A 16,942-nucleotide genomic window follows, 5' to 3' on the forward strand; every position below is an offset into this window, starting at 1 on the left:
CACACGTACAACAGGCTGCTTCTCGTCTAAAAATGCAGGGAAAACACCGGGATGCAAGCATAGAATAAATCTGACTACCAAAGACTCCCCCCAGGCCTCCAATCACAGCTGTGCAAGAATCAACTTAAGATGAATGATTCATCTTTAATTCAGCACATTGGGAAGAAAATATAGCGCTAACACCCATGCTCTCCTCTTCTTCCTGAGCACAGCACTTAGACATATCTTTCCAGGCTTCATACTGGTAGGTGGGGCCCTGGACCGAGTTCTGCCCAGTGGAATGTGGGTGGATGTGATATTCACCACTTCCATACCTGGCATCTTAAATCCTTTGCTCACTCTCCCAGTTCAGCAGGGATTTTGGAGGCCACTTGTTGAAGATAATGGTGCCACAAGATGGAAGGACCCAGGGTCCCTGAATGGCTGCAGGAAGCCAACCCCACCACCAGACCATGTTGAACAGAGTCATGAACAAGCAATGAACCTTTATTATATTAGTCCGCGTTAATTGGGGATTGGGGGTTGTATCTTTCATCATTTGCATATCCTGATTGACACATTTGCTTTTTGTGTCTCCTACCCCAGCAAAATATTCTAGGTTTCTGTGATAGCTTGCAGGTTATATCTTTTAAAAGTGGACAAACTAAGGGCTCCATTTTGCTAGCAAAGCATTCAAATTCAAATATTACCAAGAGGAGAAGCTTGCTAGTAAGGTTCTGCCTAAATGGTTCCAAGTCCAAGAAAGTTCCTAAATTTTTTGGGAAACAAAAGCAAAAATCCACACTGTCTTCCTGGTTCATTCACATGGTGAGGTGTCACAGAAGACTTGAGAAACCTTAGTGGGGGCTTCATTGGTTGACTGAAGTTAACATTCGCTTCTCTTCACCAAGTATCTATTGTGTCATCAGCGTAATTCACACCATCTCCCTTCAGACAGCAAGGCTGAGAAACTCCAAGTCTTGGCCCCCGGAAGCTGCCCCTCCACAAAGGGTGGGAGCTAATCTTTCTCACGGTAAGCAGCTGAACCCTTCCTGAAATGGCTGCAGAAAAGCATCGGTTAAACCGAAAGGACATCTTGGGTGGGCAGCCATTGCCTCTATTTAGGAAGCTCAAGTGTCTTTGTTGAATTCATTACCTTTTCTTCTTTTTCAGCCTTCCTTGTAGATTCCATTATTTCTTGGTATTGTTTCTAGACCTACCACCCTTTTATTGTGACCCATTTAATGTCAAATGTGCTCACTATTGATGAGAAACTGTTTTAGTATTTCAATGAGGTAGAACACAAACTGAGCATTTCACATTTTAGGGCAAATGAGGCTCTGGCATGAAAAACCTATGCTTAGTCATGAAGAGTCCAGGGCCCGTTCTGCTGACCACCTCCTGATCCAGGGATAAGATGGCAGCCCTAGGTTTTGTTCCCGGTTCTATGGCCGGGTTTCGTGACCTTAGATAGATTATTTCGACACACTGTTCCTCAGGGTGTAACAATTGCAATAGATTTTGCGAAGTTTTGAGGATCCCTGCTGATTCGTTTCTGCCTCCTTTCCCTACTTTAAGCTTTTAAATTAGCCCCTCCAACCAAAAAGGGGTTTCCTTCTGTCTGATGAAGACCTTGACTTTCAGCTTCTTTAAAACCCAAGTTCAGACTTGATATACAAAATGTGTGTATAAATTTCACATGCCTTTAGAATGCTGTCTTGAATGCCGCTTGGTTCTCTGTGCCATCCTACCAATTCTCTATTTTTTCTTCTTTCTTCCCTTCATTCTGATATTCTCTTGTTTCTTGTTCAGTCTTCAAATCAAACACTTAAGTTTACGTGGTTTCTGGAACTTCTGGGCAAGGTGAACATTCACCTAGAAAAGGTATGCATGTGAGTCTGTTTGTAACAAGAGAAAACCACTGAAGAGAAAAGGAGTAACTGAACTCAACAGAAAACAGGTTGCACAGGCCAACAGAAATTAGAAGTTGTAATGGCATATGCATTTTTTAAATGTAAAAACAACATAACATCGAAACTTTTGAAATCTTCGAATTCCCCTACCCTAGCACACTTTAATTTTTAACTGTTTTCTTTCAGGAGTTGCTCGCGTGCATGTTTTTTCCACATAATTGTAATCTCAATGCATATAATTTTGTAATTTGGTATAAATTAGTTACGGAAATCTTTCTCAGCTCTTTTTCATATTTCTTAGATGAGTTACCAGGTATTTGGGGAAACATTTTTAGGGTCAGACCTGAATGCCTGCTAACACTGGGCCTCCAGTTTTCAGACTGTTTCTGGCTAACAGATGTAAAACACCAGCTGGTCTTGAGAGCTAGGATGATACCAACCTCTGGGTAAAGAGCAATGAGTTAAATAGATAGGGCTTGTAGATGGTAGAGTTGCATGTTTTCTAATTAAAAACAAACAAACAAAACCTTAGGGAAAAGTATTGAGGTGCTGGGAGTTGCCTGAGAAAGGTTGAGACACATGTGTACCCCTTCTAAAGGGTTCTGAGTCCTTAATATTCAGCCCCCTCCAAGCCTTGCCACTGTATGTATTGCAGAAGCATCTAAGGATCATAGACTGTCAGGCTTGTGACCTTTCAGAGCATCTCATGATACAGACATGAATCTGAATCCAAGAAATATGGAGCCAAGAGAGAATGCAGACTTCACTGTTGCAGGGACGGTCCTAAGCAGGCCTAGGACTCCTAGTTCAGTGCTATAGGGTTAAGGAAGAAAGGATGCAGCGGGAAAAGAAAGCATAGCTAGAGGAAAGGAAGATGGTACAGGGAGAAAGAAGAGATGGAAGGGAATTGGGGGTGAGGTTCTCAAGTCTTTGCTAATTTTAAGAGCAAACCTGAAATTAGAGAGCATAAGGTCCCCCGCGTAAACGCACCCTCTGAAATGAGCATCTCAAGTTATATAGGGGAGTCAGCTAAGCATTTAACTTTTCTTATCTGCTTAGAAATCAAATTTCTAGAAAGTAAAGACAAGACAATGTTATGAAAGATGATCCTTGAGGAGTCATGATGGATGCATCCTCTACTTTACTGTTTGATGTCCATGGAGGCAATGCATGCCTTTCATGTGGCATCTTGAGAATTTTTTCTTGAAAAATAATTAACAGATGAACTGCTAAAAGTGCCCATGGTTGATCAATGTGCCCCAAATTCCCTCTGGCGACTCCTTTTTAGATATTTATTGGACTTCAGTTTGCCCTTGAGACATCACCAAAGAAAAGTTAAATAGGCATTAGCAATATAGAGAAACTCAACCTCCCTCATTTCATAGAAAGGTCCAGAAAGGACTTGTAACTAGTCCAAAGTTCCATAGCTTAAAAGAACAACCACTCCAAAACTTAGGAGGTGAGGTAGTCTCCCCACAATGGCTGTGATAAGGTCTTTTAATTCCTGTACATACATGCTGCCCCTCAAATCAAAAGTCAGAGTCTATTTCCTCTCCTCTTGAATTTGGTTGGTCTTGTGACTGCTTTGACTAATAGAATGAAGTGGAAGTAATGTTCTAGAACCTCCCAGCTCAGTTCTTAAGAGGACTGGCTGTTTCCAGTTCCTCCCTCTGAGAAGCTAGCTGCCATGCAAGAAGTCTGACAAAGCTGAGAGGACCACATGGCACGAGGAAGTCCAAGCTAACCACGTGGAAGGAGAAAGGTCGGGGGAGGCAAATGGAGGTAACTGATCTGTGAGTGAAGCCTTCTCAGACCTTCCCCTTTGGTCCAGTTGCCAGCGGCCACCTAAATGCAGCCAGTTGAGTGACCCTAGCCAATGCCCCGCCGAGCCCAGTTGACTCACAGACTCATGAGAAATAGGAAATGGTGGTTGTTTTTGGCTACGAGTTTTGGGGTGGTGTGTAACGCAGCAATAGATAATTAATGGAAGCCGTGACTTAAAACAGCAACCATGTAATATCTCTCATGAACCTATGAGCTGGGTGGGAGGTTCGGCTGACCTGGACCAAGCCTGGCAGATCTCATTTGAACTTGTTTGTACCTCTGCAGTCAACTGAGGGCTGGCTGGTCAAGGATGACCTCAGCTGCAATGACTCAGCTCTGTTCCACAGGGTCTTTCATCCTCCAGGGGGCTTGTTCTCCTGGTGATGGTAGAATTCTAAGAACAGAAACAGAAATGCACACAACTTTTTAAAAATAGACTTTATTCTTTACAGCACTTTTTGGTTCACAGCAAAATTGAGGGGAAGGTACAGAGATTTCTCATATACCTCCTGCCCCAGCACATGCATAGCCTCCCCATTATGAACATCCCCCACCTGAGGGCACATTTGCTACACCTGATGAACCTACACTGACACCATCATTATCACCACAGACCACGGTTTACATTAGGGTTCACTTTTTTTTTTTGCAGTATGCGGGCCTCTCACTGCTGTGGCCTCTCCCGTTGCGGAGCACAGGCTCCGGACCTGCAGGCTCAGCGGCCTTGGCTCACGGACCCAGCCGCTCCGCGGCATGTGGGATCTTCCCGGACCGGGGCACGAACCCGCGTCCCCTGCATCGGCAGGCGGACTCTCAACCACTGCGCCACCAGGGAAGCCCTAGGGTTCACTCTTGATGTACATTTTAAGGTTTCGGACAGATGTATAATGACATATCTTCATCATTATTGCATTGTACAGAGTAGTTTCACTGCCCTAAAACTACTCTGCGCTCTGCCTATTCATCCCTCTCTCCCCCCAACTCTTAACAGCCACTGATCTTTGTACTGTCTCCATAGTTTTGCCTTTTCCAGAATATCCTATAGTTGGAATCATACCATATGCAGCCTTTTCAGATTGGCTTCTTTCATTTAGTAATATGCATTTAAGTTTCTTCCATGTGTTTTCATGGCTTGATAGCTCTTTTTTGTTTGTTTGTTTTGAGCACTGAATAGTATTCCGTTTTACCACAACTTAACCATTCACCTACTGAAGGACATCTTGGTTGCTTCCAAGTTTTGGCAATCATGAATAAAGATGCTATAAACATCCACATGCAGGTTTTTGTATGGACATAAATTTTCAGCTACTCAGAGTATATACTAAGGAGGATGATTGCCAAATCACCTGGTAAGAGTATGTTTAGTTTCGTAAGAAAGTGAAAAACTATTATTCAAAGTGGCCATTCCATGTTGCATTCCCTCCAGCAGTGACTGAGAGCTCCTGTTGCTCCACATACTCGCCAGCATTTGGTGTTGTCAGTGTTCTGGATTTTGGAAAATTTAATAGATGTGTATTTCTTTGTTGCACAAACGTTTTTCAAACCTTCGTTTACATCAAGTCTGCTATTGTTCCACTGACCAAAGTAACTCATGTGGGTGAGCACAGAGTGGGAGGAGACTACAAAGTTAGAAGGAAAGGACCTGGATAAAGGGAGGTCATTAACTGGAGCCATTAATGCTATCAAATCTACCCTAAGAAATCTATGCATGTTTCTCATAGGGGAGTATTACATAGCATTATTAAGATTTTGGACTAAGATCCGAAATCAATTGGAGAAATTATACTCGAAATCAAGTAAAACAATTAGATAAGCATTATCTGATTTTTCAGTATTTCCAGATTTTATGGCCAAGCCACTATTGATAATGGTAGTGATACTGTTTTATTTCCAAAAGAAGGTGACTTTCCCAAATTGCTGTTGATAGATTTTGAGCTAGAATCCAGGAGAAATATCAGGTCTCATGGTATGTGGTCCCTTGTTCCATTAATTAATTTACAGTAATGATGATCTTAAGGCTCTTGGTAGATTTCCTTAAAATCCTGTTTAATAGAGTTAGCTCTCTAAATGGCCAGTGGGGAGTCTGCTTTGTGACTTCTTTCTGGAAAATGAAGCCTGTTGGCATCTGTGCTTTACAGAAGGGAATCAAACTGGCTCTTCATGGAAAAGGGGGAGTGTGTATACACGTGTATGCATCCATTTGTATGTAGCATGTCTGACCCCCTCTGAGCCACTGTGTTTTAAGTTTGGTTTTACCTGTTTTCACCTCCTCTGCATTCCCAGGAAATATTGAGAACTGACTTTGCATTTTCACTTATCACTACCTCTCTGGGAAGCAGATTTGTTTTCTTCTCCTTGGATTTCAGAGCAAACGTCTGAGAAGCAGAGAAGAGACTGGGATTACCATCCCCAGATCCCAGGCAGTCTGCTACTTACAGCAGTGTCCTGCTGCCCTCTGCACAGTGATTCACGCCAGGCAGATGAAGCGTTCTTTGATCTGTTTCTCTTTCCTCCACCTGTCTCTCTTTAGACCCCAAATGGAACTTTGTTAGTCCAGTGTTTCTGGGAGTCATGGAACCTATGTTCTTGCCCTTTGGTCACTTAATGTCTCTGGGTCTCAGTTTTTACTTCTGTAAAGTGAGCATATGCTGGACTAGACTTGTGTTCTTGCTCTGAGCTTTGAAGAGCCTAGGATGGTAAGATAAAAGCAGACACGAGTCACAGGGTCCTAAACAAGCGATGCCAAAAAAAAAAAAAAAAACAAAACCCAAAAACAAACAAACAAAAAAAGTGATGCCCTAAAACTCCCAGTGATGGCTAGACACATCTGGAAGAAGTATGCTGGAAAAACAGTCTAACAGATATGTGTTACCAAGGAATTATTGCACTCCATTCTGAGCTCATGTGGTGGGAGGTGGGAGGTAAAAAGGATTTCAAAACTGAAAAAGAGGGTTTTCATTTGCTGAGAACGAACGGAGTATCCTTTCAAACAAATTCATTTTGGCTTGCCAAGCCGGTGGTATCTGAGGATAAGGACCATGAAATGTTGGCTTGGCTCGGACAGAATGCATCCCACATTTCCCATGAGTGTGTTCATTTGTTTTTTAAATAAGGGTAACGTGGAAGGAAGGGGTGAGGGTGAGAAATACCACTTGCTTTGATTCAACTGGGAGAGATCCGCTCCCTTTTCGGTTCCAATTAAGGACATTTAGCTATAGCTTCAATGATAGCATTCCCCTCCCCCGCCCCGCAAGAGAGCCCTTTAGACCTGGCCCGTGCCCTCTCCGCAGCTAGGCTGACGTCAGGTGAGATTACCAGGGCCCCACGCCCACTCAGTGCTGTCAGTAAGATTTAGCCCGAACCCCCATCACCGCCTATCCGTGCTTAACGTCCCTTCTCTCTCAACGTCCCGTCTCCCAAGACCCCTCGCCTACCCACTTCTACCTGTTTGGTAGGTCTTACTTCCTGGGAACACCTGCTGTCCTCAGACTAGCTTGTCCCTTCCTGGTGAAGGGGACACCTGTGCTTAAGTGCGGGTTCGGCACAAGCAGAGTTCCAGAGGGCAGGCGACCAGGTGTTGCTGAGAAAGCGGGGAGCCCTATCCTAACAGCCCTGTTTTCCGGGGCTACAAGACTTTGAGCACCGCCGGAAAGCCCTTGGCTAGCCCTGGAGCCCTAGAGGAACCGGCCAGATCGAGGGGCCCGCCCCCGCCCCGCTCTCCGTCTTAGGCACGCGGCGGCGGGACGGAGCGCCTTGTCCCCGAGCATCGACTCGGACGCCCAGTCCGACTGCAGCGGAGGCTCCCGCCGCCTCTGCTGCAAACCCGTCTGCTTTCCCTGCAGGGCGTGCGGGGATGGAGCGAGGGGGTGGAGAGAAAAGGGGAAGAGCCTGGGCGGCCGGCGGGCGGGGCTTGCAGCCTCCCGGAGCCGCGGCCGCCGCCGCGCAGCCCGCTCGGTCTCCGCGCCTCGCTCTCTGCACCGGGACCCGCGCCCGAGCCCGGGGGCGCCCTGCTCCTCGGCCCCCGGCCCTCAGCCCCCGACCCCGAACGCGCCGCGGCCAGAGCGCGCCCGGCTGTGGAGCCGCTCGGAGCGGCTGGGGCTTTGGCGGCCGCTCGCGGCTCAGTCTGTCCGGAGGACCGGCGGGGAAGGAAGGGGAAAGCGGGGACACACACCCGCCGCGGCGCGCGCGCATTGCACACTCGCAGCCGCGCGTCCCCGCCGAGGCGCGTCGGGGGCGAGTTTGGCCCCGCGGCTCGGGCCCCGGCACCTGCCCGCTCCTCGAGCTGCGCCCCGGCCCGGGCCCCGCCCCGCCAACTCTCCGCCCCTCCCGCCCCTCCCGCCCCTCGCCTGCACTGCTCTCCTTTCGCCCGGGGGAAGCGACAACGTCCTGATAACTTGCAGACTGTGGCGCAACTGGTCTCGACACCGGAGGCGCCCGAATGCTGTCCGGGTGAGGTAAGTTTCCTGCGCGTCCCCGGCCCCTCCTCCCGCGACCCTCTTTCTGGGCTCGAGCTTGGGGGCTCTGAGTCTCGGATGAATCCTGGAGGTCTCTCGACGCTTTCACTTCGTCCGCCTTGTGCTGGAGGTAGGGTGTAGGGGGTGCGCGTGGCCACCGAAGCGGGACCTTCATTCCCCCGGGCCACGGCTGCGCGCTCCCCGCGGGCACCCACCCGCTCACCACCCGGATCCCCGGAGCCGCAGTGACACTCGGGGGTCACTCTGGGTTCACTTAAGCAGGAGCCCCCTCCCCTTTAATGGGAGCCAGCTGAGTTTGGCTGCAGAAAGAGAGATCTCCCACCACCCTTCCCCGGTATTAAACAGCGGAGAACTTGTTAGGCGCCCCTGGGATCTCAGGAGGGGCTTGCGAGTCAGTGTTTGGTCATTTTTGGCGCCGGAGACGGGTTGAACAGGTGCGGTATGGTTCCAGCCTAAATGCAGCAACCGACTTCTGCATTTCCCCTGCTTCTCTCCCCTAGCCCCGTCAACGTGAAGCTTTAGCAACTGGGGAGGGGGGTGGGAGTGTGGGGCACCGGAGAGGGAGAATGCCGGGGTTTGATTTGCCACACCGGTGCCAGGAGTCACCAAAACAGCAGACAACAAATGTCTGCTTATCGTTCATCTATGCAGATGAGCCTGTTGTCAGTTCTTACCAACCCCCCACCCCCCGGCTCACTTGTCTCTGGTGCCCAGCGTGGTTCGATAGAAACCTGTTCCAGAGAAGTTGTTTGGATAGGCTGATGAATTCTTTCTTCTGATCAACTGAAATCAGGGTTCTCAGCAAGGAGATGCTAGTTACTCTGATGCCTTGTTAAAGGCAGCGTATTGCAGACCCAAAATACCGGCCCCCGCCCTTACTATTTTTCTATGACATTCTCAGCCTGCCAGAGGCCCTAGGTCCTAAGGTGAATGACTCTTGAGGGACCGGTTGGGCCTCAGAATGTGTTAGTCTCCTGCAAAGAAGCAACAGTCTTCCCATCAGTACTACTGAGCGTGGGTTTGGGTAACCCTTGTTGCCCCTCCCGTGAAAAGCATCCACCCAGACTTCTGTCTCATTCTATGTAAAGGCTGAAGTGTTCTGCAGTTGTTAGGAGTGGAGAAAAGCCACAGGGTTGGATTCATTACCCCTCTAACGTGATGAAGTAGAATAGTGTTCATGGAAGCTTTTGTCAGAGCGTTTCCAGTCGAAAGGAGGCCCTAGAAAAAAACCTTTCTTAGTCAAGTCCATGCCAGTGGGAAGTTGAGTAAGCAGTAAACATCTCTGAGCTGAGGGAAATGGTGCGTTCTTTGGAGACTTAGGAAGACTGATGAGAAAGCTGGTAAGTCTGAGACTGAATGCGCAATGATGTCTTAGTTGAGGAGGAAAACTGTTAAAAAATGAAGAATAAAACCATGTTACATTTTTGTCCAAATTAAGACTAGAGGGATTTGGTAATAATACCTTACGTTTGCATCAATGCCTTGCTATTTGTAATTGCTTTTTAGTACTCTCTGAAAAGCATTTAATTCTGTCCATTTCTGAGGGAGGCAGGGCAAAGATTATTAACCACATATTCACAGGAGGAATGTGAGGCGCACAAGTTCAATGACTTATCAAGGTAACAAGTGGCTGGAATTAGAGTTGAAGCCGGGTTTCACCACCATTTCAGGTGGTGAAATCACCACCACTATCATCACCCAGTGTTAGTTCTGTACTTGTATAAGGCTTTTACAATGGCCAGACTTTTGCATTTATTGTGGTCTGTACTGTCTTACTGTGAATTACTGTTCACATTTCAACAGATGAGGAAACTGAGGTTTAGACAAGTGATTAGAGTTTTCTATAGTATCATGTCTAATCTAGTAGCTTACGGGACTAGAACTCAGAGCTTCTGATGTCTCGTCCTTTGCTTTGTGGATTATGCCATTGTTCCACTTGTGATAGCAATGAGGACACATCATGGGATACAGTACATGCAATACACCAGAGACTGTTAAGCATGCCTGCTGGTGACCTGGGTTCTAGTTCTGGCACTGTATTTGGCTGTATAACCTGGACCAAATTCTACCACCTTTGAGCCTCAGGTCTCCCACATATATATAAAACAAGAGGTTTGTATTATTGTTCTCTTTCTAGTTTTAGCATTCTATAATGCTTATCAATATATTTGTAATCCAGTGGTATCATTTTTCTCTAGGGGAAAGAGAAATTTTCACCCTGTATTAACTAAGGGATTTAGCTAATAATCTATTCCACCTGTATTCTAATTTACTCCCCATTCCTCGTCATCGCATACCACTCAATGAAGGGAAAGAAAATTCCACGTGCACTTTAGCTTAGCATCTGTATTGTTTAGTATTATTTTTTGATTTGGAAATATTCTCAGGGGCTGAACTACTCTAAAATAAATGTCAAGATTCACCTGAATATTCCAGACAGTCGACTCATACCTTTATTTATTTATTTATTTTTTTGGCTTTGGGGTTTGCATGTAAGTATTTAATGAAGAGTTGCTGAGTGAAGGAGGGAATGAAATCACTCATAAGGAAAACACATGCTGTAAAACATAGAAAGCATCTTATCATGTAAATTCCCAGCATCTGCTGACCCGTAAGGTAATTTACCTACACGAGGTATGCCTCCTGAAGCTGGCAGGTGCAGGTGCCCATTGTGTCTCTCTTTCCTGAATACATCATATAAAGAAGAGATTTTATTTCTCGGGGTAGACAGTAGACTCACATCATCTATGTCATGCTCTTTTGCTTGCCTCCCTCTGCCCCTTTAGTTGTTAGTAATGTGTAACTGGCTGAAATATATATTCCTAGAAATTGACTTGTGCCATTTTCTGAAAGAGTATATCTTGAGATGGAGAAACCAACCACTCTTATAATTGGGTAAATTTCAGCAGGTGCTAATACTGGCTCGTGGTTTCAGAGGGGGAACCTAATTAACAAAACCAACCTAGTTTCTGTTCCCTTCAAGAATCCTCTTCTCTTTCCACCCCTTCGTCCTATACGCACAAAAGTAGTGTTTTTACCTTTAGGAGTATGATAACAAATAATTAGAATGGGTCTTAAGTATTATTAACAGATTCAGCCGTTGGGGATTGAGGTAGATTTCTTTCTGATAAAGAATTAAAATATTAACTAGTTCAGCAACTCGCACCTTTTATGGGTAAGACAGCTGAGGCTTGGAGAGGTGAATTGACTTGTTCATGGTCGAACAGATGTTTAGCGACCAGGGCTAACGTGGAATTCTTAAGAAGGTTCTTACTCAAGGTTTTGCTAGGGGTTCTATGGTGAAAGTTCCTTTTTTACTTCTAGAAATCATAGAGGTTAACAGAAAATTTCTGTTTACTAGTAATTAATGAGTTGTCACTTTTTTTTTTTTTTTTTTTTTTTTTTTTGCGGTACGCGGGCCTCTCAGTGTTGTGGCCTCTCCCATTGCAGAGCACAGGCTCCGGACGCGCAGGCTCAGCGGCCATGGCTCACGGGGCCAGCTGCTCCTTGGCATGTGGGATCTTCTCGGACCGGGGCACGAACCCGTGTCCCCTGCATCGGCAGGCGGACTCTCAACCGCTGCTCCACCAGGGAAGCCCGAGTTGTCACATTTTAACATTGTTTAGTATTTATATTTTTATACCTTCTTGTCCAAGCAGATAATTAAGGAGACAATGTCCATTTTCATCCATTCACTGTGATTCTCTTGGCTTATATTTGTCCCTGGACTCAGAATTAATACTTTGCTCCAACCAGTGCTTGGGCAGAGAGAACTATTTGAATAGAAAAACAAATGTATGGTGGTTTTCCAGGCTTCTCTTCCTGGTTATTAAAGCCAGAAGCCAAAGATGGCCTTGTCATACATTGGTAAAGTCATAAATATGTATACATTTAATTTCCATTTTCACTTTACTTGTAATTCTGTTAAATGGTGAGTCAAAACATTTAATATACTGGAAAAATAATTTTTTTCCTGTGGCTGGAGCCTTCATTAGTTACTCTGTAAAACATCAAGCCTGAAATGTATTTGTTGCAGAAACATGTTCTCTTTATATCAAGTACATTAACTGGGGTTGGAAGGAGTCCTTTTATTTTTATTTTTTTAGAAGCTGCCCAGTTAGAACTGCTCAGCTGTTCATTTGTGGACTTATCTATGGCAGTTCTTCTAAATGCCAGGGAAATCGGGGAGGGAGGAAACCTAGCCTTTTGTTTTATTTAGTATTTTTCTTTTTTAAAATAAATGGTAAACTTAATCTCTTCATGACATTTTTGAAGTACTGTGTAGTCACGATTGGCTGCCATTGATGAAGCATTTTATTCAGTCGGGTTCCCTTTCAGTATAAAAGATTAGGGCAGGGAAACCAGGCTTGATTTTGTGTATTCCATTCTCATTTGCATACGAACTTCAGCAGAGGTGTATAAGGAGATGATATAGGAAAACACAGGAATCCTACCCAAGTTAGGTTACTCTTGGGAAGATTTGAAACATAGTAATTGGGATGTTGTTACATGTCTAGTCAACTGGCAGTTCCTTGGTATTATCATTTTAAGTTAAAACAAACCCCTGTTTAAAAGGACAACTCCATGAAGTGTGTATTCTTCTTGTAGAAAGTCTTCTGTGTTGTTCATGGGATGAATTAAAAATAGGTGTGCAGTATGTCTGTGGGAGTTGACATAATGGGTGAGCAAGTTCTTGAGACCTGTTTCTCTAAGAGTTTTAGAAAGTCAGTTATAAAATTGAGTATTGTATTGAACTGTACAGCATTGTGTGTGCAGTATTGCCCCCACTAAAAATGGGCTTGTGTGTCTTTCAGTAGAGGTTCTTCAGGCAAGGGTTGGGCGTGCAAGCACTGGAGGCCTAGAAAGTATAATTACCTGGTGTTGGAACTGAAATCCCAGGACTAAAGACACAGGACTGTAGAATATTCCTCTATTTTGTAGGAGAAAGGTGATATCTAAGACTTTGCCATCCAGTAATGCTGAGCAAGGGGTTTAGGAGGAAGTTATAGTTAGCCATAAAAATGTGTTTCTTTGCTTCATAGACTGGCACAAGAAATGCAATCGATTCTACTTATTGGGTGGTGGGTTTTCTTTTTTTTTGCTGAAGTATAGTTGATTTACAATGTTGTGTTAATTTCTGCTCTACAGCAGTTATATATTCTTTTAAAAATTCTTTTCCATTATTAGAGGATAGTCAGTATAGTTCCTCTATAGTCAGTATAGTTCCCTGTGCTGAACAGTAGGACCTTATTGTTTATCCAGGGTTTATCCAGGATTTTGCCCATCGTAATCATCTCATGATCATTTGGTCATGACATTTGTTGATAAAGTAAGGAAACAAAACAGTAGCAATAAAAAGAAGCCAAACTATGACCAGCTTGAGGAAGCGGTAAGTGCATGATAGGTGTTTAGCTAATATTTGTCAGTGGGAAAGGTTAGGCATCATGTTTTATCTTTGTATTCTTGGAACTTAGCACTTTGCATGGGAAATGGTGGGGATTTAATGAATGTGTACTGAACAATTTATGAATTTACATGATATCACTCTTCAAAACCTTGGAATGTTTTTTAACTATTCTGATGTTATTATTTTCCAGACCATTTTAGAAATGTCAGGCAGGCTGATAAACACTAGTTTCAGTAGTTTAGAGTGGTCCTTCCTTTTACATCATAAATGGTATTTATTCACCGGACCTCCAACTTTTTGTAACCAATATGCCTAGGAATGATTTTTTTTCTCTTCCTTAACAGAAATAATAATCTAAGTATGAAATGTGTTATTCTTTTTTCTTTTTATAAGTATCAGATAAACATATTTTTAGAGCTCCCAGGGTGGCTTAAGAGTGAATTTAGCTCAGGGTACACAGGCAAGAGTGGACTTTAAGCTTCTCTAAGTTAATCAGTTTAAACATCACCTCCCCTAGGGGCTTTCTCTGATCATCTAACCTAAAGGGGACTTTCTTCATATGTTTTCTTCACCTATCACAGTGGACACTTATACATTTATGTATTTTACTTGTTTATTTTTTTATCACCTCTACTCAAATTCACACTCAATTTATAAGCTCCTTGAGGGCAGAGGTCATGGTTCATTAACACTGTTTTTCAAGAAAGTGCTTGACATATAGTAGGTGCCCAGTAAACATGTAAATGCATGAATGACTAGGTCCCGTCCATCCTGTCAAGATGAATTCAGCCACCATTGAGGTCACTCAAGCCAAGCAGGTTGAGCTGTGAAGACAGTTCTTAAAGGCTGGCTATGGCAGGTCCATGAGAAGGACAACTAGGTCCTCCAGAAGAAGGAAACAGTGCTTGTTTAGGTGAATAGGTTCTGGCATGCGTATGAAGTAATATCTCTATTTAAAGGGTTCTCACACTTTATTTACTGAAAAATGAATAGCAGAGAACAGATAAGTAGAAATTACAAAGCGTAAGACAAAATGTTCCAAACCTATTTAAAATAAGGTCTGAAAGTACCTAAATCCCAGACATATGTAATTCCTAATTAAGACAACTTAGTGATAGTATACAAGACAACATCCTATGACACTCCAGGTAAAAACTTCCCAAGCTCAGCTGGTTTTTCTTTAAATGTTAGAAACATCAATAGCCCGGTCTCAGGGAAGAAGCCAGGACAGTGGTTCTCAGGTGTGGCCCCTTGACCATCATCATCACCTGAGAACTTGTTAGAAATGCAAATTCTCATACTGTTCCCCAGGCCAGCTGAATCAGAAACTCTGGGGATGGGGGTTAGCAATCTGGCAACAGGTGATTCTGATGTACACTCAACATTGGCAGGAAATGTTAAATCCATTGCTCAAAATCTACACCTCCTGAAGTGCTTGGTATTCCCAAGTGAATTTCAGGGTATATGGAGAGGGTGCCATCTGCCTGCTCCACTAGAAATACCAGAGGAGAAATAAAGCCAGTCTTTGCTTTTCTCACATCCTTGTGGATCACAAGAAAACAATTTCATAGGACTGGATTGGGTATCTAGGACTTTAGACAGTACAAAACCGCTCTGGTTAGTCATTGGCCCTGCCAAGTGATGGTTACTCCCAAGGCTGGGAGATGTGGCTGAAGAGGGGTAAGACACGTTCCATGCATAGCTTATGTTTGGGTGTTGCTTCAGTAGGACCCCAGGTGGAGGAATGAGTTCGGGAGCTAGTGGTTGTCTAGGAAACAGTGGCTTACTGACAATTCTGAATATTTCAGGTCAGTTCAACATACTAGATACTGATGGACCCCTTGGCCAGGACAGTGCCAGGTGCCATAGGGTATACAAAAAAGTACAAACATGGCTCTGGCTCCACTGTGCTGAGAACTTGCTGTGTTCCAGGCACTTCTCAAGTGCTGTTTCTTTCATCTCCACCATGCTCCTGACAGCGGGCTGCAGCATCCTTGCTGATAGAGGAGCAAATGGAAACCTAATCAGGCAGGTACACGCTCATGGGCCCAGAGCCACTAAGGCAAGGTTCCATCTCTGGCTTTTCTGATTTTAAAGCCCACATTCTTTTCTCTGCTTCATGCAGTTGTGCCTCGAAATGTAGTTCTGGTACAAGAGTTTAAAAAAGGAGGACACAAGTGAATCTAAAATTTGTATCTCCAACCTAGGCCTCTCTGTGAGCTCTAGATTACATAATTGACATTGCACCTGGATATCTCAAAGGCACCTCAAGTTTTTCATGTCCAAGACCAGAATCCTGATTTTTTCTCTTCATACCTCATCCTCTTGCACGGATGCTTAGCTCTGTGATGGGCACAACTAGCCACTACCTCGCACAAGGCAGAAACTTGGGAGCCATCCTTGCCCCGTCCTTTTCATCCACCACATCTAACCCATCACCCATTTCTATAGATTTTGCTTGCTTAATAGCTCCCCCATCCGTCTGCTTCTCATTGTTTCTGCTGATTCTGTCCTAGTCCAGCTTCTCATCTCTCTGCTGGATTCTAGCCATCGCCTCCCTGGGCTCCTGAGTCCACCCTGGCTCTCCTCTGATCCTCTAATCCATCGTTCATACTGCAGCCAGAGCAATTGAAATGGCTGGAGAGGACCCTAGACTTGGCTGGCTGGATCCTTACCTCTCACATCCAGCCAGGCCCTCCAGGAAGCAGACACATTTTGGTCCCTGCACTGGTACACAGGTCTGAGGACTTGCTCTTCTAAACAGCATCCTACTCTGATGCTTTTGCTCCCTGGAATGTGGTCAGGCCATGGTCATAACTATAGTCGGCTGCTCTTAAAGCCACAGGATGAAGACTTCAGTGTGATCCTAGGGACCACCCAAGCCACACCGAATACCAAGATTTTAGAGTGGTCTGGAATCCCGAGGTGCACTCTTATTCTAACAGGAACCAGAGACTGCTATTTAGATAAGAGAAAAGCAGTTGTTGAGTAAGGAGTTAGTTGGAGGCCAAAAGCATTATCTTTGATGTTCTAGGTATTTTTAGGATGAATCCAAGGCAGGATCGTAGGATCCTACAGAAACTAGTTAAAAGAAATTGGCCTAAGCTAAGCTTGCATTTAATCTTTGCACGTGGCTTTTTCAGTTACTCGTTGTCCCTTGACTGTAAATAATTGAGAAGTACCAAGCTGTCTCAGTCAGTTCCGGCTGCTGAAACAAAGTAACATAGACTGGGTGGCTTGCACACAACAGAAATTTATTTCTCACAGTTCTGGAGGCTGGAAATCTGAGATCAGGGTGCCAGCATGGTCAGGTTCTGGTGAGAACCCTCTTCCAGGTTACAGAC

At 44.7% G+C, this 16,942-nt stretch overlaps 1 protein-coding gene across 1 annotated transcript in view; it reads left to right on the top strand.

Moving 5' to 3' along the window:
* The first annotated feature begins 7,951 nt into the window (after positions 1-7,951).
* PIP5K1B (phosphatidylinositol-4-phosphate 5-kinase type 1 beta) overlaps positions 7,952-16,942 on the top strand; it is a 329,448-nt gene continuing 320,457 nt past the window's right edge. The window contains exon 1 of the mRNA XM_065878752.1: positions 7,952-8,170. The gene's annotated coding sequence lies outside the window, so the exon portion shown is untranslated. The remainder of the gene's footprint in view (positions 8,171-16,942) is intronic.

This window comes from Phocoena phocoena, chromosome 6 (genome assembly GCF_963924675.1).
Source record: "Phocoena phocoena chromosome 6, mPhoPho1.1, whole genome shotgun sequence".
Lineage (NCBI taxonomy): Eukaryota > Metazoa > Chordata > Mammalia > Artiodactyla > Phocoenidae > Phocoena > Phocoena phocoena.